Source organism: Chionomys nivalis, chromosome X (assembly GCF_950005125.1).
Source record: "Chionomys nivalis chromosome X, mChiNiv1.1, whole genome shotgun sequence".
Classification (NCBI taxonomy): Eukaryota; Metazoa; Chordata; class Mammalia; order Rodentia; family Cricetidae; genus Chionomys; species Chionomys nivalis.
Window position 1 is genome coordinate 91,872,732 of NC_080112.1, and position 25,244 is coordinate 91,897,975.

The 25,244-nt window shown below is 40.9% G+C and overlaps 1 protein-coding gene across 8 annotated transcripts in view; it reads right to left on the minus strand.

The window, feature by feature from the left end:
• Pak3 (p21 (RAC1) activated kinase 3) overlaps positions 1–25,244 on the minus strand; it is a 266,630-nt gene that overhangs the window by 97,680 nt on the left and 143,706 nt on the right. For 3 of the 8 annotated variants that reach the window (XM_057759185.1, XM_057759184.1, XM_057759177.1), the window contains exons 1-2: positions 23,256–23,492; positions 22,072–22,182 (exon numbers count right to left, since the gene is read on the minus strand). The exons of 3 other annotated variants lie outside the window; for them this stretch is intronic. The gene's annotated coding sequence lies outside the window, so the exon portion shown is untranslated. Of the gene's footprint in view, positions 1–21,733; positions 21,755–22,071; positions 22,183–23,255; positions 23,493–25,244 lie in introns of those variants that run through there. 2 more of the 8 variants (XM_057759180.1, XM_057759183.1) reach the window with 2 other exon arrangements.

Sequence of the window (25,244 nt, forward strand, 5' to 3'; positions counted from 1 at the left end):
TTATTTCCAAGATGTTAAGAGACTATTTTGTTTGGGATGGCTGTAGGCTTCATTTCAAGTATTATACAAAAGAACTATTATTCTCTAGGAGTGCAATCAAAAAAAATGCTTAGTCTTAAGTTTAAATGTTGTTTTTCACTTGCACAACAGAAACTTTCAAGTGAGTGGCACTTTAAATCTAGCCACAGACCATTTGTTTCACTTTCAGATATTGGCCTTTAGAATCGTGGAAAAATAGCTAACACTAGTGTCCAAACCTGATTACATAGCAACTACAATTTTTTTTACAAAGAATTCAAATTGTTTTGTGGATGATATGTATTTTTGAGCCAACCCTTGCGGAGTTAGTGTTGGCATATGCTCTGTAATTGCAATTGGAATGCATTTGTTGTAAAAAATATTTTATTTCACTATGACCAAAGATCATTCACAGCCTATTTTAAAGCCAATAGGAAACATTGCATTTGTTTTTCAGGTCTTTTCCTCTCCCCTCTCAGTCTCATACACAAATGTGAGGGCTTGTATCCATGGGGGACTAAATGAATACACACAGCCCTTACTGGCTTGCCTCTTGCCAAAGAACCTTACAGCAAAACATTTTTAGAGGGGCATAGGTGCTGTGGTGCAGGATTAGAAATGGTCAACTGCTCTCATTATTCTCTCATTTTTCCAACACGCATTTGCCCGATATCAGTACAAGATTAAACTCCCAGGAGGTTAGAAAAGAAAGTCATCAACTTGTGCAGATCTAAAAGTCAAAGAAAAAAACAGTAATCAACCAGATACTAGCAAACTTGACCAAAATGGATACGGTGACATATATGTTGAATTGGATGCAGCCAAAAATGCCAATTGTGCCCATTTATTACAGATACTGTATACCAGGTATGTGAAGGAGGAAAAGCCAGAAATTCTGGTCCTACAACTTGTAAGACCATTCATTAAGTCATGAGCAAATAAAATAAATATTTTAAGCAGATATCATGAGAAATAAATGTCTGTGTACTTTCAAAACTGATGTAATTATTTACTTGCATATTTTTCCTCAACAAAACAAATGTATTGTCTGCCTTTCAACCAAAAGCCCAGCTTTGCTAATTCACAGCCATATTCAAATGAAAACCCCCAAATCAGTAGCAACATAAACCTATTATCAGACATTGGTGATTACACCAACATTGTTTAATATTCTTTGCATATGAAACTAAAGTATACACAATAAGACTGGGATGGAGCCTAGAGGAAATATCCAGGGTAAACTCTAATGTTTCTGGTATATTGATACAGATACTAAAAATAGAAGAGAATAATATTCAAGAAGTTGTGATGACAGAGTTATAATAATCATTTAACACAAGGACGTATGAAAGAATATGGATTTTAGGATTTCAGAGGGATAATAGACTTGCAACAGAATTCTATTAAAACATGAGTGTGTCATCTGAAAGTTCTTTGGTGGGGGAGCTTCTGTATAAAAAGAATTAGTGCTGTATATCAAGGATTAAAATTTTAATGACAGCCTTTAGATTTCAAAGTATTGAATAAGGATAAATTTAAAGTTATCATATGTCTCCTTATATAATTATATCAATATAGAGACTTATTTTATATATAAAGATGAGATTGCTGCCTTTATTGGAAGGATGTATACACTGAATTGTACTTTGGTGGTGGGAAGGAGGATTCAAGAATTACATTTGCTGGCTTTTTTATACTCCATTGGACCCTAAACACACACTTTCAAGATGGTTATGTAAGTGTTCAAGAATAGAACAAACCACATCTTTGTAATTAGCCTAGGCCAACATCAAACCTACTCTATTTTTCATGTATTATTAGCAAATGAACTTACCTAGTTCAAAAATTCATGACTGACAATGTGAGAAAACATAGTAGATAATTTATAAGTTGTCTCCTTCTTCCCCACCATCAAAAGAAAAAAGAGAGAAAGAAAAAGAAGACAGGAAAAGTCACATAGCCTTCTATAAGTCAACAAACTCTTATCATGAAAAACATTTCTATGGCAACTTGTATCTGAGTATTTCTACATATGTTTCAGACATTAATTCCAATAGTGCTTTATGTCACCGGGGTATCTTATAGAATAGAAAATGAGCCAAATCTGAGTCCCTAAAATAATCTGGGATCCCACTGCTACTCACAGACTAAATCAACAAGGTAGAGCCCATCCATTAATGATAGGCAGCTCCATAGGCCCAACAGAGGAATTCTTTCATCTTGTTTCAAACTGCATGGAGCCATTCTGCATGCCAGTCCCTCTCAATAAATCATAAGCTCCATGAGGGTAAGAACCCCTCTTTCATAAGTACATGCTTTCATATTAAATGAAGCACTATACATTCTAGGCATTAGTTTCAGCTGTGAGTAGGTCCTCATAATGTTACAGAAATCTACATAGGTAGTTATAACAAGTCTGGACCAAGAAAGGCGTACTTGCAAATACCAGCACTAGTCTAAAGGCAAAGCAGATGGGCATCATTTAGAAGGCAGCTAGCATTGGGTTAACAACATCTCATTTTTAAAATATATAAGTTTGTAATTTCTAAAAAAGCTTCCATGCTCTGCTCTGGTTTGGGCCTCACATCAACACAGTGAAGAAGGCATTACAATCTCTATGCACCCCATGAAGAATATACAGAGTATAGGTTAAGTGATAAAGTAAGTTAAAACACAAAATCTAGGATACTTTAAACTCCTAAGCTCTTGCTAATTCTCTTTCAACAGCGCACTACAACAATATATATATCCAAGTAAACAGAAAAAAACACACACTTCTCACATACATACTTTTAACCTCTCAAAATAGCAAGAGAGCGAGTATAACCTTTCCATAGCAACTCACTTCAGGCTGGTACTTACTGGTTTTATTTGCTTCTCCCATCCAAAGGCCCAAGGCTATTCGATTTATTGATAGAACTGCAAAAGGTTTTGTTGACTGATTGTACCGGTTCTTAGATGGCCTTGTTTTGGAGCTTGCCTCTTCTGGGAGCACTCACCAAGAGAACTCTGCTATCAGAGACAGGGGTGTGCTGTTTCAGAGAGCCTTGCCAGGGAGATACCATTACCGTGGATAATGGAGGGAAGCCATTTATAAGATCATTTGATCAGGAGGAGCTGAGCTACTTGTTAGGCAGGAGATTTGCAAAAGCAGCCAGACAGGCAAGGGAGGCTCTAGCTCTTTTTACAGCCGTCTAGTTTCAATCTGAGATTATGCAAGAGATAGCTCTCTGATGACATACATACAAGTACACTCACATAGAAAACATCCATGTTCTCTTTCATTCGCACACGCAAATGAGGTCAGCTGTACAGTAGTCCTGTCCCCTGCTAACGTTCTTATGAGAGACTTCCATTGTTTTCCACAGGAACCTGGCACTGACACCAAGGAATCAGAAGATTATAGTTACAGATTTCAGTGTCATGCTGTAAAAATGGAAATCAGTAGGTATACCTCCAGCATCTGAACCTCATAGTCTGCATATATTACAAGGGACAAATAGTTCTTTTTCAAATGACTTCATAAGCCTCTAAATATATGCAGCACCATACTCTATTATTTATTATATATGCTGCATGAGTCATTGCCAAGAAAGTGCTAATGATTGTCTGGTGCTTATTTATATTTACAAACCAATGCATCATTACAGGCTTTGACTCTTCATTGCCAATATCAATATACTTAAGCTAAAGTAAGAAGCATAAAGTACAAAATCAGAGATATTTTTAAGGATGAGAGAACAGAAGTAATTACACTAAAAGATACCTCAAAGGAATAGGTGGGGAAAATAAAAGGAAAGCAGAATCCAGTAATAAAACATTTCCGGGTTCTCAAATAGAAAATTTAATATCCTTAGAAACATTTAGATGGAACAAATTAGATGCAGACTAATAGCCCTAGGGAGCAGGGTGTGGTGAGTCAGTGTCTTGGGTCTCCAGCGTGCTAGCTGCTCCCTCTTACTATGCATGAATTATAATTATCCGCCACAGTGAAATATCAACACATTTTCTTAAATTTAAGCTCAGAATTTCAATTGCTGAATTTCCCAGGGCTTTTTGCATGGCATTGAAACGCTTGGATGCTGCTTGTCAACCTGTGACTCACAGCTCATTACCTTAGCTCCTCGTCATGTTCCCAGTTTCCCTGCACCCAGAATGGCCCTGAAGAAGCCAGATGTCAGTGCATGTCTGAATGGAACTACGTGAGGACAGTTGAGATCTGCTATTGTTTCTAAACCAAGAACTTTGATCAACTTGGCACAGTTTATATTTTAGTCAAAAGTGATTTCCAATCAGATCTAGGGGTTAAAGAGTTTTTAGCTAGCAGAAAATAAAGAGCTAGCAACTCTTCCCTCTAGCTTTTGCCTTTTAATCAAAGTCTAAATAGCCACAATTTAAAAAGGCTAAGCATGTGTTTCAGAATCTCATTTGAGAGGTACTAGGAGATATGAAATAGTATCTATTTAAAAACTTTTCAGCTGGAGAGATGGTTCAGTAGTTAAACACACTTGCTGTTCTTGTAGAGTACTGGAGTTCAGTGTCCAATATTCATATGATGGTTCACAACCATCCATAACTCCAGTTCCATGGGATCCAGCAGACAAAACACAGATATAAATAAAATAAATCTAAAATGAAAATATTTTTAAACCAATGTTTCTCTAAAATACAGAAAGAAGAATGGGAGGGGATAAGACTAACTTTTCATTTATCCGACTTCAAAAATAGTCAGATATAAACCTCTACTCACCCACAGTCCTGCTTAGAAATCCATCATCTTTGCTGCCCTCCCCCAAACTACCACCACCAATGACAAGTGCTTTACTTTGAAGAAAAAAGAGCCACGTGGTACACTCATGTAATCCTAGCACTGGAGAAACAGGGATAATAAGAGTTCAAGATTAGCCAATACTACATGAGACCCTGTCTCAAATATAAAAAAAAATAAACAAACACAACTGGCCAGTGATGTGGTAAGGTTTATCTGTTGCTTTCATTGGTTAATTAATAAAGAAACTGCTTGGCCTGATAGGTCAGAACATAGATGGTTAGAGTAGATAGAATAGAATGCTGGGAAGAAGGGAAGTGAGGTCAGACGCAATGAAGTTCCAGCCCAAGATGGATGTACACTAGAATCTTCCCAGTAAGCCACTACCTCGTGGTGCTACACAAATTATTAGATATGGGTTAAAGCAAGATATGAGAGTTAGCCAGTAAGAGACTAGAGCTAATGGGCCAAATAGTGTTTAAATGAATACAATTTGTGTGTTGTTATTTCGGGGCATAAGCTAGCCAGGCGGCTGGGAGCCAGCCGGCAGGAATGCAGCCCGCTGCTCCTTCTACAGGCCAGAGGTTTCAGAAAGCATCATTAAACACACAAACTAATTGTTTAGAAACAAAGGGCATAATCTGAAAGATAACTTCACAATTGATTATAATGGGCTCTCTACAACCTTCCTTCAGCTAACATAGGCTCTTCAATGGCAAACTGTCAGATCAAACAAGGCCCTTGGTCTCCTTGCTCTCTGTATCTCTACTATTTGAGTACAGAGGCCACTGTGCACTTTCAATAGATATGGCTTGTGATTGGTTCCTGATAGAGCAGATTCTTACTGCAGCATGCAATCAGCTCTGTTTCCCCAGTGTTCACACACATACGAAGAAGAGGCTGCTAAAAAATTTTAAACCATTGCCCTTAACAGGAAAACACAGCAGATACTGCCTTATTTTTGTTACTCTGAGGTTGACTTTCGTTTCAGGAAAACTTGGGACAAAAACTTACTACCCTTTGAGGAGCTAATTATCATGACGTTACTATTAAGGACCCCTATGTAACCCACCTGCGTACACTCTCATTCATTTAACAAATCTTTATCAGTACTGTGTTCCAGGTATCATGCTAGGTGATAAGCATAAACAAATAAGTATGTGGCCCTGAGTGGCAGTGGCTGCATATGATCCTTATATTGAATGTATAGACAACAATATAACTACCAAGAAAATAATAGCATACAAATATTAGTTATTGTTTTTAAAAAACACAGTCTGCACTTACATCCCCATCTACGCCACCAACCTTCCCCTGTCTGTGGTATGGCAATGGGTATAGGGAGAATACAGAGATGCATCAATACCTGTCCTTGTCCTCAAGAAAGGTAGATAGTAGGAACACAATGTGATACAATGCAGGTAGGCATAAGATGCTTCATAAGGAAGGACTAAAGAGAAAGCAGGGTTAATATTCCCAAAGGACCAAGAGGATGACCAATGTGTAAGAGTTCACCAGCATTTGAAAAGTAGGAATCAGCATGTTGTTGTAAGAAAGGTTCTAACAAATGACTACTCTCAGTACATTAACTTATTTTTTCCCCTGCCTTGGGGTCTTGTTTCCACTGGGCTGGAGGATGTTGGTGCTGCATGAGGAAGAAGAAATGTCAAAACTGCATAGAAAGTAATGGTTTTAAGTGAGAGGTAGAACTCTGGTTCCAGATCAGTTACAAAGGAAGAGACCAATAAGGTCTGACACAAACATTTTAGTACTGAATACATATATATGAGCAGGGCAGGCATCTGGGGAAAGTGTTATTGGTGACATAATACTTGGAAAAATAAACTATTCTTTTGTGTTAATTTTAAAATCTAAGTTATGTCATCTTGTGTGGCTTTCATTGGGAGGTAGCTTTTTACTTATTAGATCCTTTTATAAGCCTGAAAAATATCCCTAAGAAGAGAAAACAGACTGATTGTAGCTCTCCATCTGGATTATTCTATAATGCTTAAAAATCATTAAATATTCACAAATCTATTCATTCATTCAGCATTTCCATGGCTGTGCTGTGCCCACTGAGAATGCTTGGGAAGGAGAAAATGGTTAGCTAAAACTGCTTAGGTGAGCAAGCAACAGCATTTCCCCTCAAAGAGACTTAAAAGGACAGTCATGGCAGATTAGTTCAAAGATGCAAACAGGTTGGCATTGTAGGAGAGCGGGGGAGGCTGAAAAAGGCATTTTACAGAGGAAATATATTTGAATTAAATGAGGGAGAGCAAGCAACCAGACCACAGGAAAGACATATTTCAGGCACAAAGAAGAGTGTGTGTTCATGTCCAGAAGAGATCAGAGAAAGACGGGGAAACATAATGTGGAGAGAAATTTAGAAAGATTTCATATTCCTTTCTGTTTGGTCCCTTCCTGCCTACAGAAAGATGTTTCAAATAGTGGACTAGCACGATTTGCTTGCATTTTAGGACTAATACACAGGTGTCAATGTGTCAGATAGCTAATTGAAGACAGGATTTTTTTTTTTAATTTCAGGTAGTAAAACTGAAAAAACTTTTGAAGTATGATATTATGATGTTATATCAAGGAATAAGAAACACAGGTAATACAGAAAAAAGGAAGGGAGGAGACAAGAGATTCCAGGAGAGATGGGCACCTATTTTGGAAATTGACCAACGATAGTAGTGATGCTAGCTAGGCCTGCTTGGTGGGATATATATACATCTTATCGTCCAAATGGAATCTCAATATATCCATCCCCAGGAAGTACAAAAGGACATAGGAGACCTCCTTGTTTTATAGCTATGAGATTGTGTTGAAGATTTCAATTAGAACTGTGTTTCAGTTTTTAGGTTTGCGAAATGAGGATAATTAACCAGCTTAGACAGTGGGAAATAAAATACTGAATTTGGTATGAGGTTCACACATGTGGTTACACTGGTGTTCCTCTGCATGGCAATCACTGGTCTATCAGTAATAACTGTACTCTTAAGAATAACAAATTGTTCTCAAAGTTTTTGGCCAGTGTAACATTATTTTTGATGAATTTTAATGAAAATGCATCTAAATTTGTACATAGGCTCTTCTGAGAAAAAAAATTCTAGAAAAACACTAAAAAATAGATCTCAAATGCATAGCGATAGGACAGAAACAGTGACCCATTGGAAATCTCAGTAAAAGTGAATCTAGAACTGTCTATGGAGAAACAAGACAAATAAATGTGTAAGCATCTTGCCCTTGAAATCACAAGTATAAGAACAAGTTGAAGCAACTGCAATTCATGATAGAAAAAAGATATCTTTAGCTATGTATCTTAGTAGAGATAACATTAAAACAATAACAATGGAAGCATAGTTGTGACACATTGGTTTGGTTTGTGGAATTATTCCAAGAACAGCTATACATATGGACTCAAGATTTTATCTTGGAGGCCATCAATATGAGGAAATGTGTAACTGCCGAGAATGTACATAGAGTAAGAGAAAAAAGAAGCCCTCTGCAGAGCACCAATGCCGAAAACCTGGAAGAGGAGCCAGGGATCACAGAGAAAAGTCAGAGATGTGAGTTGTATGAGGCCATAAAAATGAAAATGAGAATACTTCAAGTGGAATGTATTGATCATGATGCAAAGTTACAGACATGTCAGAAATGTTACTTTCTATCCCCTGGCATTTCTGCAGTGTTTATCTAACGTGTTATCTTGTTACTTTCATATTAGAAGCAAATGCCCTAATGCTCCCACAGGTCCATGGATACACTTAGAAATATTTTGAGAATTCTATCATTGTACAGTTTGTTGCAACTGGAGAAACATGAAAGAAACCACATATTATACCTCAGGAAGCATTCTTCTGGTGGTAGATATTTCCAATGTGGCTATTACTACTCTGTCCTGTTCTGAAGAATACTATAATGAAGCCACAGTGATAGCAGTCTTGCACTGTCCTGGACATTTTCTCAGGTGCACTGATGGATGTGGGTCTTGTATTAATCTGTTGCTTTTATTGGTTAATTAATAAAGAAATTGCCTAGGCCCATTTGATAGGCCAACCCTTAGGTAGGTGGAGTAAACAGAATAAAATGCTGGGAGAAAGAAGCTGAGTCAGGGAGTCGCCATGATTCTCCCACTATGATATAGATATAAATAATTTACATTGGTGTGGATTTAAAGGTCAATTTTGTTATATGTATATGCATATTTCTAATCTTGATTAAGGTATTATGATTGTATAGTTCATTTAAAAATGTAATGTATATAGGTTAATGAATAATCATCAATAATTGTCAAGCTTTTAGTCATGTTAGTTAAATTTTCTAGATGTGCATAGATATATTTCAGCTAGATAGGCATTCTTCATATCTTTCAAAGACTACAAAATATGACATTTAATGTTTTAATAACTTAGGGCTTTCCATGACAATGAGACATGTCTGCTCCTGGCAGCACCAATCTACTTCAAGAGAAAGATGGACCCTGAAGAGGCTCCTTAAGGAGTTTGATAGCCATTTGGGCAAAAAAACTGCTCTTGCCTGGACTGGTGCATAAACTGGACACGGAGAACCCGCAGAAAGAGGACTGCTAAACTTGCCTAAAGGTGAGATGGTCTTTCGGGGTTCCTGACTCATAAAAGAGTCTGCAAGACATTCTGCAGGACACAGCAAAAAATGACTAAACTGTCTTTAAAATTTCCTGCTTGATAAAAATGTCTGCTGGATACTATGGGCCTAAAGGCTAAAGATGGATGCCCCAACAGTACAAAAAAACTTTGGGTGATTGTCCAGCCAATGAGATGTCTCTGTCATTTCTAAAGTTTTGGATCTCTTGTTTGCTTAGGTAATATTATATCCTTCTGGAGTCTTTGATGGAGTTAAAAAATGGTTAGTTATAGTTATAGTTTTCCTTAGTTATGATAAAAGATAAAATAGATATAAATATTGTAATTGTAATTCTTGCTTGATAACTGTTTTGCTATATGTAATCTTACTATGTTAAAGTAAAAGCCTTTCTTTTTTGTTTAAACAGAAAAAGGTGAAATGATGGAGGTGGGTCTTGTGTTTATCTGTTGCTTTCATTGGTTAATTAATAAAGAAACTGCCTAGGCCCATTTGATAGGCCAATCCTTAGGTAGGTGGAGTAAACAGAATAAAATGCTGGGAGAAAGAAGCTGAGTCAGGGAATCGCCATGATTCTCCCACTCCAGACAGCCGCAGGTTAAGATCTTTCCTGGTAAGCCAGCTCATAGTACTACACAGAATATTAGAAATGGGTTAGATCAATATGTAAGAGCTAGCCAATAAGAGGTTAAAACTAATGGGCCAAGCAGTGTTTAAAAGAATACAGTTTCCGCGTAATTATTTCGGGGCATTAAGCTGGCCATGCGGGCGGCCGGGTGCCGGGGACTCAGCCCCGCCGCTCTTATTACAACAGTGCACAGTAGGTTTCAGCTAACAGATGAACCATGGCTCACATTTAGATATTTTTTGTCCCATATGAAGGAATAGTTTCTGTTCAAGTAGCTCCAATTTGGTAACTATAGCTCCATAATACTTTTCCATGTGAAAATGTAAATATCCATTCTGGCCTGAAGCCTGCTCAGCCCACACTGCTGGTAGTGATCTGCACATTACTGGATCCTCTGCAGCTACTTCTTTACGTGGAGGGGGGCTACTGCTTCAGAAGCATGTAAGGATTTAATATTCTGTATGTGAATGGTGCTTCAAAATAATCAAAGCTATCCTGCTAATAAACAGTTTGCCATTTCTGCTGCGTAACTCACACACTATAAATACAATTACTACTATTTTCTGAGATCTTATAATATCCTAGGTAGTCTGCTAAAAATTACAACGTTTACAACTTTACAACCTCCTGTCCATGTGACTCTGAAGCCTGTGTTCTGGTTTTTATTTTGTGTTCTTCTACATGCACTGGAGGATCAACCCAGGATTCATGAATACCAAGCAAGCACCCTACCACCGAGGTCTGTCTCAAGTCCGAATGTTCTTATTTAGACCTCACTAGCCACAAAAAGTTTCAAATGGTTTGGTTTTTCTCAGCTAATCATTCTCTTCGCTTGATCATGAATGTCCTTACAGTTTCAAAGTAAGTAAACTGTACTTCCACTGTGGTATTTGAGACCAAACCTTAGGAAAGAGAAAGTCCTCTGCCTATAAAAGAAACATTAATGTTGAGTCAGGAGCAGAAGTGAGCTAACTATCGACCCTACCAGCATTAAGGGGTTCTTCTATGTTCCCTCGTCACTTTCCATAAACAGCAAATTAAGGTACTATTATTGAGGGATTGACGGATTTCTAAGAAGCATTTATATCACTGTATCATATGTACATGAATTGGAGGCACTGATAAAGTGGCATGATAAACATGCCCTAGTGGCACAGAGATGGAGGAAACTATAGGGTAGTCATATTTGTTCAATTGTCTCCTTGAGTAGGCATAACACTGACAGCTTTTGGCTAAGCTCAAGTAAAATATTCAAAATATGTCAATTAAGCTCTGAGATAATCAGTCTGGTTGCAAAGGCTTTGGCTCCACACCATTTTTTCTGCCGTCTGGGAGCTCTTTCCTTTGATAATGCCTTTCAAAGGCAGTGCAAAGATAATAATAGCATCTATCACCAATATGTTTACTATTGAGCAGACTTTGAATTATTTCCTTAAAGTATCTTATTTCATCCTCATAAGAAATCCATTTTACTGATAAAAACACTGAGTCTTAGGAGCGGAGTTAGTACTCAAATTAGGTTACACAGCTAGAAAGTGGCTGAACACGGATTTCCAATGCTTGTCTTACTGACTTCTAAGGTGGTGCCTTCATCATAATAGAGAAACGGACTACGAAGATTTTGAGGTCTAAACTATCATGTAAATTCTAAAGTGGCAAACTTCTCCCTTAGGAATTCTCATTAGATTGATGTGAGTCCAGGCTGGAGTATAGTTTCCCTTCTTAAACCTTCAGCTCATCCAATAAATTGTATAAATTGCCTATGGTCAATTTCAGGTACCAACAATAAACAATCAAATAAATATAAAATTGTCAGACTGTTTCTTAAAAGCTGTCTCCAAAAGGAGGTGGTGGCTTAATCTTGATCAAGTACAATGTTCTCATTAAGGTTTGTAGCTCTCTCTCTACTTTAGGCCCAGTGACACAGGGCTCTGTTACACAATCTTCTGGAAAGATGGCACAGTCCAGTATTGAGCAAGATGTCTATGAGAAAGTTGATTTTGGCAAGTGGCTTCCTTGAATCCTTTCTACAGTTCCTAACCATTTCTTGGCCTTTCAGTCCTTTGCAACCTGAAGAGCACTTGACAATACAATAAAGATACCTCTGATGCCAAGTTTCAAGACCTCTGTCTTTTTAATGACTGCTTCATGGACTTAATCTTTTCTCACACAAAAGAAAAAAAAAATCACTCGAAGACACAGTATGTGTCCTTCACCCATTTGAATCTCTCTGGGCCTGAAACCACAAAGAGCCAGATGATACTCTGATCTGATACACTATCAGAATTCTAAGATGAGGAAGATGGAGAGCCTAGATCTTACTGACAGATGCCTAGCTTCTCCTTTTAGTTCCTTAATTGGGTCACAGAAGTGGTTCTTCCAGGTTTAGGCTCCTGCCAGCAGAAATTTGTAAATGAAAAGTATGATGGAGTTACTGCTATCAAAGACATTTTCAACCTAATGATGGAATCAGAATTGAATGATGATCCTGAATGAAGGCTTTTCTTCATGGCATGAAGAAGACATTACATTATTTTACACCCACTTGTGCTCTCCACCATATCAAGTGGTGATGGAGACATTATTTTACACACTCACTTGTGCTCTCCACCATCTCAAGAGGTGATGCAAACATTATTTTACGCTCACTTTCACTTCAGAAAGACTCCAGTGGAGGAAGTCATGCACCGAAAAGGTTACTGCGGGGGTGCACTTGTGTTTTTTAAATCTCTAGGTTCAAGTTCATCTTTCACTCGCTCACTCCTGGGCTTGTGTTGCTTTTGACTCTCTTGGAGGAAATTCTGTAGTCTTTCTGGAGTGCAAGGAACTTCCATCAGTTTCTCTTTACCTACGCCTACAGAGAAATCTCCTCTGGAGACTCGTTAGTAACAACTGTTGAAATTTCAGTGCCGTCTGTATATGTGTGTGCACACTCACATTAGAAATGTATTTTATCATCCAGCTAGCTCATTAACCTTTCCTTTTTCTTCTTTTTTTTAATGAAGCAGAGGTTGAGTTTATTAAGATGTATTTTTAACATACATTTTTAAGTGCGAGTTAATCAAAAGAGGATGATCAGGGAAAGAATAAAACCCAGTTCTGATTGTGGGTATGGGCTTCAAAAGAGAAAATTACCTTCTTTTCCTTTGTTGAATGTCATGTTCTGAGTTAACAAGGCATCAATGTGTGGGAGGTAGATATGGGATGCCTAAATGGAGCAGATCTGCCCTTTCCATGTGGATAACCAACAGGCAATTTTATGTCACAAACATAAAACCATAGATGCGTTATTATTTGTGGCACAGCCTTAAGGAAATAGATTGCTCTCTTACCCTCCTCCAAGGAGAGAAATGAGATATGTTAATCCCTCACCACTGTCACATGGGATTGGTTAGTGTTCTCTTAGAGTATACGTCGTTGAGAAAGCGTGCAACTACAAAAATGGCAGTTTACAAACACATACAAGACTTTCAGAAAATATATAAGCAATTACACATGAGTGTGGATCACTACCAGCATATGTGCATCAATGTAGATAGATGTAAGTCAAGGTGCTCATCTTGGAGAGAGAATACAGGTTAGTGCTAATATGAAGATATATATTGGCAATGTACCCATGCAAGAAGCTGAAGGTATGGTGTAGTTTACAGAAATTCTGTGACTTCTCAGGCATATGGATCAATATGAGTAAGCGTTCAGTCAATGTGAAAATGTGGTAGGATGAATGCCTGAATGACTGTAAATTCCAGTAACAGCCTGTCATGTGTGGTGTTAGCAGCCACTTGTGTGAGTATAGGCATGCATCTATGTGAATTAATTACTGCAATAGAAATAATTTACCCCAATGTGGTGCGTACCAATAAAATGCATATTAGTGACTAGAAATGCAGTGCATGTCACCACGTGTACACTGCTATAAAGGTGTGTAATAATGTGAGTGGGGTCTTTCCATATGAAATTATTAGAATGGAAATGTATAGAAATACCAGTGTGTGTGATAAGTATAACATTGCATGTGCTAAAACATGCAATGGTCTGAATTGGGATTGGCATGCAAGATGATATACATGTAAGAATGTAAGGGAGGGGTTTTATGTGTCCATAAGAATGAATGGCAATGTCTAATTTGGAGTGTGTGGTTCCGAAAGCAAAAGTGAAGATCTGAAAATACATTAGTGTCAGTATGTGAATGAACATGACTGTTCATTAAGTGTGACTATATTTATGAATTTTGTATGAGTAATGAATTAGAATATGTGTATGCCAATGTGTGTCTGTGGGAGCATATTTGTACATTAGTGACTTCATAAAGGGAAAAAATGATGACGTCAAGTGAAATGGCTGTGTTTATAAAATTAATTTGTATATAATTGTATTTCAGGTCATGTGTGTGTCTGAAGGTATAGTATTGAGCTGGATGACTAGATGTCAGTGTGAAAAGAGAGGGTAAGAGTGACGATGTGTGTCAAAATGCCTGCCTCCGTGTCTAATAGGATTCTCTACTAACATGATGAGGGATAGAGGATGGCTTCAGGGCTGTGCATGTGAGCGAAAGCATAACTATCAGCACAATAGTGCAGGGAAGAGAGTGCAATAGTTCAAAAATACGCAAGAAGAAGTGGATGAGCTATCGTCCATATTGCTATCATCTGTACACATGAATTAAATGAGGACGTGTGTACACCTGGGTGTCACTGAGTTGTGTGTGGCTGTGAGGAAAAGTGATAATATCAGTGCAAACATACCACACTTTGTGAAACTGATGTGTTGTATATGTCTGTGACTAGGAAGAGAAGTTTGTGTTGGGCAAAGGGGAAGTTAGGATATGCCTGGGCACAGAGTGTTTGATTACATAGGTGTGTTAGTGGGTATGAGTGATTATATCCTCTATAATGCAAGTGAATATAAAAGTGTGCAAAAATGTTAAGAAAGGGTACAAAGGCGTGAGTGGGTGAGAGCATTTGAGTGGGGTATAAGGTGTATGTGCCTCATAATGAAAATATGAATATGGGTATTCAGCTGTGTATATGATTTGCAGTATGGTTATATGTGAGAGTGAGGAGGTGAGAACAATACATAAGGGTGAGTCTGGGGAAGAAAAGGGACTGGGTGAGTATGAACAACACTGAAGGCTAGGAAACTCACCAGGAAATGTCTTTCCTCCCGAAACAAGAGTGTTCTTCTAGTTCTAGGCACGTTACTGAGCCCCTCTAAACCTCTATCTTGTCACTGATAAAAAATAACTAACCCAAACTAATATCACTTGTAGATTCAGAAAAGGAAATGGGAGCATGAGCTAGTTGAGAAAACACCTACTTTGCAGTGTTAATGCTGGAGCAAAGGGTATCATCTATCTACAGTGCCTAGCTCGAAGTTGGTAACAGTAGGCAGTATATAAAATTTATTATGGTAGCTGTCACAGAAAACCCAGGAGACATCCCCAGGCACACTTCTTATTTTCGTCAGTCCTAATTACCTTCTGTCAAAGTCTACAGAGGATCTCAGACGAGACCATCTCCAGAAAGTTGAATGCATCAGAACGGGCAAAGCTGTAATTTCATACCTTCAGTTCGACAGCCGAAACTCTGGCGCTTTCCTTTAATGAGAAGGCATCACACAAACACCTGCTGCTGAGATGCAGTCTTGCCATCGTCTAGGCCCAAGGTATGTTCAGAATGAAAGAGAATTGGGCTGCATATTCTTTGTCCTGTTGAAATTCTTTGAAGAGAGGTGTTGACTTGGGCAACAGGAGAGATGCCTAAGCAGCTGACAAAGAGGCAGACAGTGAACCAGACAGAGAGACTCAGGGACAAGAAGTCATTAATAGGCAACAAGGCTGCAGGGTCTAACATAGAAGGGCAGATGGAAAAGGCAACAGAGGAAGCTACTGTGACTGTCTGAGAGGCAGATGGAAAGAAGGGCAGGTGACAGGCAGGTGCAGTGGAAGAAAGACAGGTCCAATGTGCAAAGCTGCTGGGGAACTGGCGGTCACTTGTAAAGCATGGTAAAGATGTGTAAGACTACAGGCCTGCCCTTGATAATCCAGTTTATCTGATCAGAGAAATGCTGCAGAAACTCTTCAAGAATGATTTATGATGAGAGAAAAGCAATGCATGCCACAAACTCATGCCAGAGAGCTGGGAGAGGGAGTATACTTTTGCCGCCTTGTTAGGTGGGAAGGTAGAGAGAAGGTGCCACAAGATTTTAGCTGAGCCTGCCAGTCCCAGAAGCAAGGAAGAGTGGGTTGGGAATACATTTGAATACGAAATGAAATTAAGATTATGGGGCAGTGGAAACCACAGAAACTGATTGGAGGTTTTGTGACATGTGGCTGAAATGCCACTCAGATATCAGGAAAGAAGAAAAAGAAATGACAGTTTGACGGGAAGCATTTTCTGTGTTGCACCGATGCTCTTAGATGGTGCTTGACATTTGCAAAGGACTCGGCAATGACTGCTAACGGTGTTTCTCCTCCCCACCTCAGAATGTAGGTCAAGGCTGTCATTTCAATATTAGAGATGAAGAAACCAAGAGACAAGGGACAGCTATAACAGACTGCACACCCCAGAAAGTAGGGTTATGTCCTCAGGTCTAACTCGTGGGTCCTGAGCTCAGATAAAAGGCAACATTTATCTGGGGTTCAGATATCCCTCAGTGCATGCCCTGAAATCCTTCACTCACCTCACACAGCCACCACCACAGGCTTTCAACCCAGGTGAGTGTTGCTTGTGAGAAGGAGCTGTGCTGGCTTCAGCTCTGACTGACTCGGTGCTGTGCACACCAGCTCCCACGAGACGCCAGGGCTTAGTGGGTTTCTATTTCTTGGGGGACCATACTGAGAAAAGCACTTTCCGGGAGAAAGAATCCTTTCTACACCGGTTACTACCCCCTCATCCTATCCCCCGCCCCCATATATGTTACACACACACACACACACACACACAGACACATACACAGAGAGAGAGAGAGTGGGATATTTCAGAAAATCACTTAAGAAGATTAGTGAATCAGAGAGGTAGGAAGTGTGAACACATATTTTTTCTGGAGGATTTTGGAAAAGGTACTGAACTGAGGGTTGAGAGATGGGAGGACAGATTAATAATCAATGCTTGCTCTCTCACCCTGCTGGACCTTCTCACTTCTTGTCAGCTATAAAAGCTTCCTTAGTCCTTGTGGACAAGTGTCAGGGGGGGGGGGCTAAGTCAAATAAGATGCATGTGAAGAATCTACATGACTTTCAGAATCAGGGGTAAATTTGTATACTTATCAGAGAAGACACAGTCTGGCGTACAGAGATAACACCCACTGAGAAATTCTGTGTTGCCTGGCAAAGTATCACTATGATTCCATACCTTCATCACTCGATCCTGAGTCTCTACCCCCGTTTCCACTCCTTTGCTCACCAACCTCTTTCTTTGGGTGGGTATCTGGAGAGAGTCGCTTAGGCAAGAACACTCTGGGTTTCCTTTTGCCTCACACCTGTGGAGGTTCTAAATCGCTGATGATCTTAACTGAATCTTCTAGCCCATCTTAATCAAAGAAATGCCTCCCCACAGCTTTTGCCAAATTTCCCCAAGAGGATATAAACTATTTGTTTTATTTTGATGACCTTGCTTGCCCCACAGAGCTTTCTATATCTAATTGTGATAGAAACCTGATTCTCTCTTTCTTCCTCTCCTCTCTCCTCCCCCATCTCATCCTGGAGATGGTAACCAGAACCATGGTGTCTTGCATCCTAGTCAGTCACTCTACCATCCATTTATTCCTTCTGCCAGAGACAGGGTCCCTTTAAACTCTCAACTTTCTGCATTTTCCAATCCCTTGAGGCTCCCCAGGGAAATGCTGATTTTAGGACTCCAAGCTCTGCAACCTCTATGTACTTCTCACAAACACCCCATCCCAGAACCACATTGACCCTGCAAAGAAAGCAGCAACTGCACGCAAATTCAAACAGAGCATGATCCAGGCTAACGCTCCGTCATTAGAGGACAGCAGAATACGGAGCTCTAACCCAATGAAATACATTGATGGGTATTTAAAGAGAAAGCAAAATTGAAGTCTTGGGAAGCCAAGAAAAGTCCCATGATCTCCAATTCCACCTCTTAAGCAGAAGGGATATGCCATGCCCTGGGCTTGCCTCTTCCTCTGGTACAGATTCTAGATCACAATTGTCCCCTAGCATCTGTAGCATCCATGTGTATTCCCTTAGTAGCTATCTAAATCTCTCCCACTGCATCGCTGAGTGATGCCGCCCCCTCCCTCTCTGCAGGAACTCACTTTTCAAGAAGGTGAGGAGATGTGGGGTGGTAAGAACTGTCAGAACTCCAGAAGGGGCAAGGTTTGAGGAAGGTCAGGTGTGTGTGTGTGTGCACGCGCGCGTGCATGAGCGCGTGTGTGTGCATGCACATTGGCCTGTACTAACCAAAAATTCTCATGTTTCTAAGTTTTCCTTCAGTATACTTCACTTTTCCCACATACCTTCATATGGAACATCAAACAGTAACTTCATGGCAGTTTGCCTTGAACCCACCAGTGGTGTATCTTGAGCCAGCACAGAAGCAATTGGCAGGTCACCAGGTGGTGACACCCCTTGCATACTGGAGGTATATTTTGAGTATAGCATGTTTTGTATATGAACAGAAGATGGGTCATGTATAACTGTGCTATTCCTTGTAGTCTGTTATAATATGTGTATGTGTATATGATCTGTTACATCTATACTATGTTGTGTTTGTCCTGAACTTGCATTGTGTTATATGTGCAGTGCTGTGTTTATATCATGTCATGTATGTTTATCTTGTCAGTATGCTATTGTATATGCACTATATTTCTGTAATGTGTTACATATGATTATATTTCTACCATGAATGCTAAATGCACATACACATGCCATACGTCTAATTTGTAGTGTGCAGCATGTATATCTATGCCATGTCATATACATCTGTACTGAGTGGTGAGTGTTGCATAGCTGTAGTATACGGTGCATTTACACAGCCTTTGCTTTCTTCCTGTAGCTCAGCCTCTTGTTGGAAGCTGGGCAGATATGAATGCATACATCTTATACATACCTAACTTCTCTTTCCTTGCTGCATTTTAACTTTTTCCCCCTAGAATCTCTGTCTGAGGGCTAAAACTATCACCTTGGGGTGGAGATCAAAGGAATTTGTGACAATTGTGCCCTCTTCCATAGAACCATTCATGGCAAACGTCTTATGCAGCGTTAAAGATTTCTGGGGAAAGCTGCTGGATCCTTCTTCAGGCTCAAAGAAGATAAAGTGCAAGGGAGAAGAGAGTGATGGCCCTCTCTCTAAATCTGCTCATGCTGGAGAAGAATGCTACGAAGGGAGCCTCACCTCTCTGAGTTTCTCCTTCAATCTCTATAGAAGGAGTGTGCCTTTGCTTGCCAGGCTTGTTAAGAGCTGCTTCAGAGTACTGATTTCCAGGCTGGATCGTGGGATCGCAATGGGAAGCTGAGAAAAATGTGCCTCAAGTATAGTCACTAGGGGGCGATATTGTGCTGTCAGAGACAGTGGTCTGTTTAGGGTGCAGAATCCCAAATACTTCACATGGCTCTGCTAGAGATGAGGGAAAAGAAGCTGCCTTGTGCCAAGCCAGCCCCCTCCCCCTTTTTATAATTATCTTCACCACAAAACCTTTCTGTTTGGGGACTGCATTGAACAGTTAAAATAGTAGAGAGTCTCAGTGCCCCCCTTTGATCTGGCTATGAAAACTACCACACAGAGCTTTTCCCGGGCTTCTAGGTAACCCAGAAAATACAGATTTGGGCTTCTCCTTCTCTGCATGCTCCCCATTCACATAAAATAAAAGTGAAGCCATGTGGCTAAAAGATGAAACGTGTGGGTATCTCTTTTGCATTGGCTTTTCCTAAACTGGAGAGCATACAAAATGGAAAGTGCTATCGACGGGCTGTTTTCTTTTGTTGCAGGAGGGCTTGTGCTTTTGTGGCTATCTTAACTACCAGGTACAAAATGATCCACGTCATAATGTTCCCACCAGATTAGAGAACACCTAGTCTAATTCTGTCATTTGGAGGTCAAGAAAACGGGCACAGAGTACCGCACGCATTCAGCCTGATTTCTGATTTCCAAGGTTCATGCTGTCCCAGCTTCCACCCTGCCCACCCCACAAAAAGATTTTTTTCCCTCCAGATCCATCCCCTTCTAACCCACAGAAAACCTTGTCTCCTCCATCAGCTCTGCGAGCTTCTGAACCAACCACTTCATGATCCGGCCTCTCTGAAGATATGTTGGAGATGACTCTTTTTCCCATCAGGAAATTGATCATTTCTTCTTGGTTTTCAAGGTCCACTTCCCTTATTTTGCTTCCCACCCCCAGTCCCATCTGGAGCTGCACCGTTTTACCCCCTCGTTGCATCCCCTGGGTGCAGCACAGATTGTTCCAACGTGCAGATAATTGACTGAATGTGCAAATCAGACACGGATCTATTGCATTGATTAACATTTCCAATTAAACTCCCGGTTAGGCTGTATTAGTGACTCAAGTCACCACAAGCAAATGCTTGTACCTTCTACACTGCAGAGTGCAGTTGGCAGTGCCACATTTCTGGGGAGAAATGGAAACACAGTGACGTGGAGGTTCACTTAGTTCTGGTACTGCTGAATCAGACTGTAAATGTATGGTTGTTGATCCGAGGCTTGGGCTTCACACCCACGTCGCTACAGTTACCTTTCCGCCCCCTGCTGGCAAAGCTATTTAGTGGGGATTTGGCCTGGAAGTCTACCATGGCCCTGCAAAAGGAACTGCCTAGCTTCTGACAGGTGTGGTTGTGGATGTGGGTGGGGTCGGGGAAAAGGTGCCCAGCTAAGACTTAAGCTGTGCTCCAGAAGCCTGGAAAGCCACACTTACCTTCCAGGGTAACAGTTTTCTGCTGTCCTTAGTGGACACAAGGTTCCCCCCATCCCGCCTCCCCCCCCCAAGGATTCTCTTTTGACTCAAACCTGGGTGTAATTCACCCGTATAAAGCAGTCAGACTCCAGTCTCAGGTTATAGCTCCCCTGCTCTCCTCTCTAGCCTTCACCCACCCCTAGTCCCTTCCCTTTATCTAAAAGGAAAGAACTGATTTTTTTTTTTATACCGCTGCTCATCAAGTTTCTTCTCATTCCTTTGCTTAAAGTTTCTGGTTCCTAAAAAGGGGTTATACAGCTGGGAATGCTATTGATTCCCTAAACTGCTAGAAGCCCCAAAGAATCCTTGATTGAGTCACTGCTGTCTTGACTACCAAAACTTTTCTGTTACCATGCCACCAGGGAAACCGGGACTCCTGGGCTCTTAGGAAGATACTGGTCTTTCTGCATCCTCTATAGCGCTCCCCTACCTACACCATTAGCTCCAGCCTATTCAGTCTGATTTCTAGATCTTATTTCTTCCGTGTTCATCATTCATTTTGACTTGGTACTTAGTCTGACTTCACAATAGCAGAATCTCTGCCAGCAAACCCCTTCCACTCTGCAGTCATTTCCCATTTCTCTCATCAAATCTACTACCCAGTCTTCTCCAAACGCAGAGCAAATTCGTCTGCTCTGTACGCCACTTTCACATTTGAACGGGGAAAAAAAATCAACCGCCCACCCACCCACCCAACTAACAAGTAAACCCATATCCTGTAGGAATGATCAGGATATTCATGCGTGTCGTGGCCCTTGTGCTCTTACCACAAGTTGTCTTTTGGAAGACTTAAAGAACGAGCCTCTTCACATCCGGGGTCTCTCTGGATTCTTGATTACCAGCAGTCAGCTTTAGCCCAGCACACCTCCCAGACTCTTTTCATGTTGTGTGTTGCGTGGACACAGAGGAGTACAACATTTGTATCCCGAAAAAAAGAGGGCTAGTTGGCTCTCTTCCCAGGTGCCAGCTTATTAATCACCCATTACTTCCATTACCACAGTGAGCCCCTTTACCCAAAGGTACCCCTGATTGGAAGCTCAAGTGCCAAAGCACACATCGTGGCCAATTATAATTTTACAAATGGCCCACTGAAAACCACACTGACCTTTTAGACCTGGCTCATTCCAGAACAGGGCCACAGGGCTGTCGCCAACAGGAATGCACCTCCTTCTGTTCCAACACCTCAGACAACCATACAGTTGGCCTGGATTTGAGTCTGAAAAACCATGTGGTGAGGGGAGCAAAACTAACATGGCTAAGGGCTTCCCTGGGGAAAGCCATCTTTTTTCAAAATATAGTATACTGCAACCACCCCCATCATGCTTCCCAAAGCCAAGCCACTCACCTTTCTCTCTGCTTCTACGGCCCATACAGCCCAGAAACCTCAAGTCTATAATCTGGAATGGATTATGGGAGATGGGACCAAAAAACAAACTAACAAAATCCAGTGGAGCCCCTGGTTCCCTCCTTGGGGAAGAACCACCTACAACCCCCCCACAACCCTCACCCTGCCCTCAATCACCACTTAAGGAAAGGAAAACCTGCCAGAGCCCAAATCTAAAATGTTCTGTTCACTCAGAAGTATGCCAATTACAAACTGGGGGCAGTGTCTCCTGGGAGCCAAAAGGGACACGAAAGGGAGGAAGCAGTAAACCCAATGACCCTACTCCCCAGACAAAGACAGGGGCCAACAGGGGACGCCAGGCTTTTCTAAGGACCTTATTGAATCCATTCAGTCCCCACAGAAGAAGAAGAAAAAAAGAGTCCTCCTGTTATTACCATCCCCCCATGTGAAAAGGGAAGGGGGATAAAGAAAAAAATAAAAGAAAGGAAGGCTCTTTTTAAGAAAATTGGTACTTTTATGTTTCAGTTGGGTAGTTCTGATGCGGACTTGGCCAGACTGCGGCCACACCCCCTCCCCTTCTCTAGAGGGCTGCTGTCAACACTGTGGCTGGGATGGGGGTAGATGGTAGGAGAATTACAGTCTGACACAGCTTTCAGGGCGGATTTTGCCCCATGCGGCCCAAGCCCCAATAAACTAGTTCTGGGTTTAGCCAAGGGAAGAAGCCTGGGTCCTTGAGGACCAGCCCAGACACACCCACTCATCTGCCTAGGCAAACCCCATCAAGCGCTGGGAGCTGGGTCCCACAGCTTGGGCACGTTTGCCATGTAAGAGAGTCAAAGCTGGGGCGCATCAGGAGCAGGAGGGGGACACAGGAAGGAACATCTGCCCAGCAGCCTCCCCAACCCCGAGCTAACCCCGTACAGTACAGAAGTCACAAGATTTACCTGCTAAGGGTCCAGCCACCCTGCCAAGACCTTTCCAGTACCTCCAAGCACGCTGACAGTTGGGCTGGGGAGCTGCAGCCCAACGGCCGCAACCGCAGCCCCGGGCCCAGCCGGCTCCCCCCACGGCTCTTCTCTCGCCCAGTGCGCTCACTCCCAGAGGGGGAAAAGCTGCAGCCCCCAGTGTAAGACCCCAGATTGTTTGCAGCCACAGCTGCCCGCCTGCTACAGAACCCCTCTGCTCAGCAACCGCTCCCTAGCTCTTCTTTGCTATGACGTCACCTGGGCTCTGCACCGTACCTAGGCCAATCAGATGGTGAGCATGAAAGTAAAATCGCCCTGAGTGGGCTACTGGGGACCAATCTTTTGTTTCCAGGCAGGAAGCGCCCTAGGAGGGGGGAGAAAGTGAAAGGAGGAGAAAGGAGAGAGAAAGGAGATGGAAACTTCTACACTGTCGGGATTGTCTAAAGAGGAAGGTGGAGCCATCGAGAAAGAGGCACCAGGCAGGAGTGGGGAGGGGATGTTTCATGCATCTTTCTTGCTTGCCAGCCTTAAGAACACTAGGCTTTGAGATAAATTTCCAGGCCAGGGAATCCATGGACAGGAGCAGGCTTTCTGGAGGAAATGGTTTGAATTTGGGACACCACCTGTCAGCCTCATAGGTGACATAGAAAACTAAGAGGGAGAGATGTGGCTGTGAAATTAAGACAGGGAAAATAGTTTTCTACACATGGAAGGTACGTTTCAAAACAGGTGGCATTATACAAAAGAAATAATTCTTTTACTTCCAGTTGAGTGCGTTGATTTCACATCGCTCCCCTTGTTCACGTTTTCCCTAACATCTTTAACAATTTCTCTCATCTTTACCAGAAGGTTCAGATTTTGACAGGTGTCCTAAAACGTTTCAAATCTACCTTCACAAATCTTCACTTCCTACTCCCAAATCCACCCTTCTTAGAATTTTGGCAGATTGTATAAATTATGCCGTATCACTGCAATGAGACAACAGACTGCACAATACTCTGTATATTCGAGTTATGACGATGTAAAATATGCCTCCCAAACACAGAAGGAAGAGAGGGCAAAATGTTAATGGTTAGGTTAAAGTAGTGGTGTTTAGAGGCGATTTTCTTTTCTACTTTTGAACTTCTTTTAAAAAATAAAGGTAAATATATCCTCACAAAAATGAAAGGCCAGAATAAAGGATAACTATACCCAATGTCCTTTTGATTTAATTTTCTCAACACTGCATAAGAACCTCATTCCTTCACAATGACAAAACAATGCATTTTAACACCAAGACTTACTTTTCATGTTTTTCCCACATCCTCTGAAGAAGAATCACACAAAAGATCTCTGGATTAACCAGAGACAACCCTAGAAAGGTGTGTGTGTTGGGGGCGGGGTTATTGATTCATTTTGACTAACATCAGGCACTGAAAGAACAATGACTAATCTACGACAAAACAGGGAAGACTACGACGGAGACTCAGTAATTTACACCAGGATGGTTTTGCCGCATTTTCCTTCAATAAAAATATGTATGTATGCATACGTAAGTATTCTATGAAGACTGTAGAAAGTAGTAGAGCAGGAATTTGTATCTAAATCTGAGTACACAGTCCATGGATTTTCTAATATGCTAAAGTGAATGCTTAATAAAAATTAACCAGGGCATTAATGGCTGTGGAAATATGCACTGAATTTATAAGGAAAAACTACACAAGGTAAGTACTGTTTAAAAATTAGGTGTTTTAAAATAGCCTTCTAATGCAACACACACATTCTCTCTCTCATTCTTGCTTAATAGTCTGAAATCAGGATGCTTCTGCTTACAATGACTTTATAGATACCTTTGTAATTAACTTTGGGGTTAAAAAAGTAACTACATCACATTGATTTTTTTTATACATGATGGTGGAAGTAATCTAAAAAATACTGATCTAAATGTCATTTGCTTAATGGTAACGCATCATATTGTAAATTGCTTTT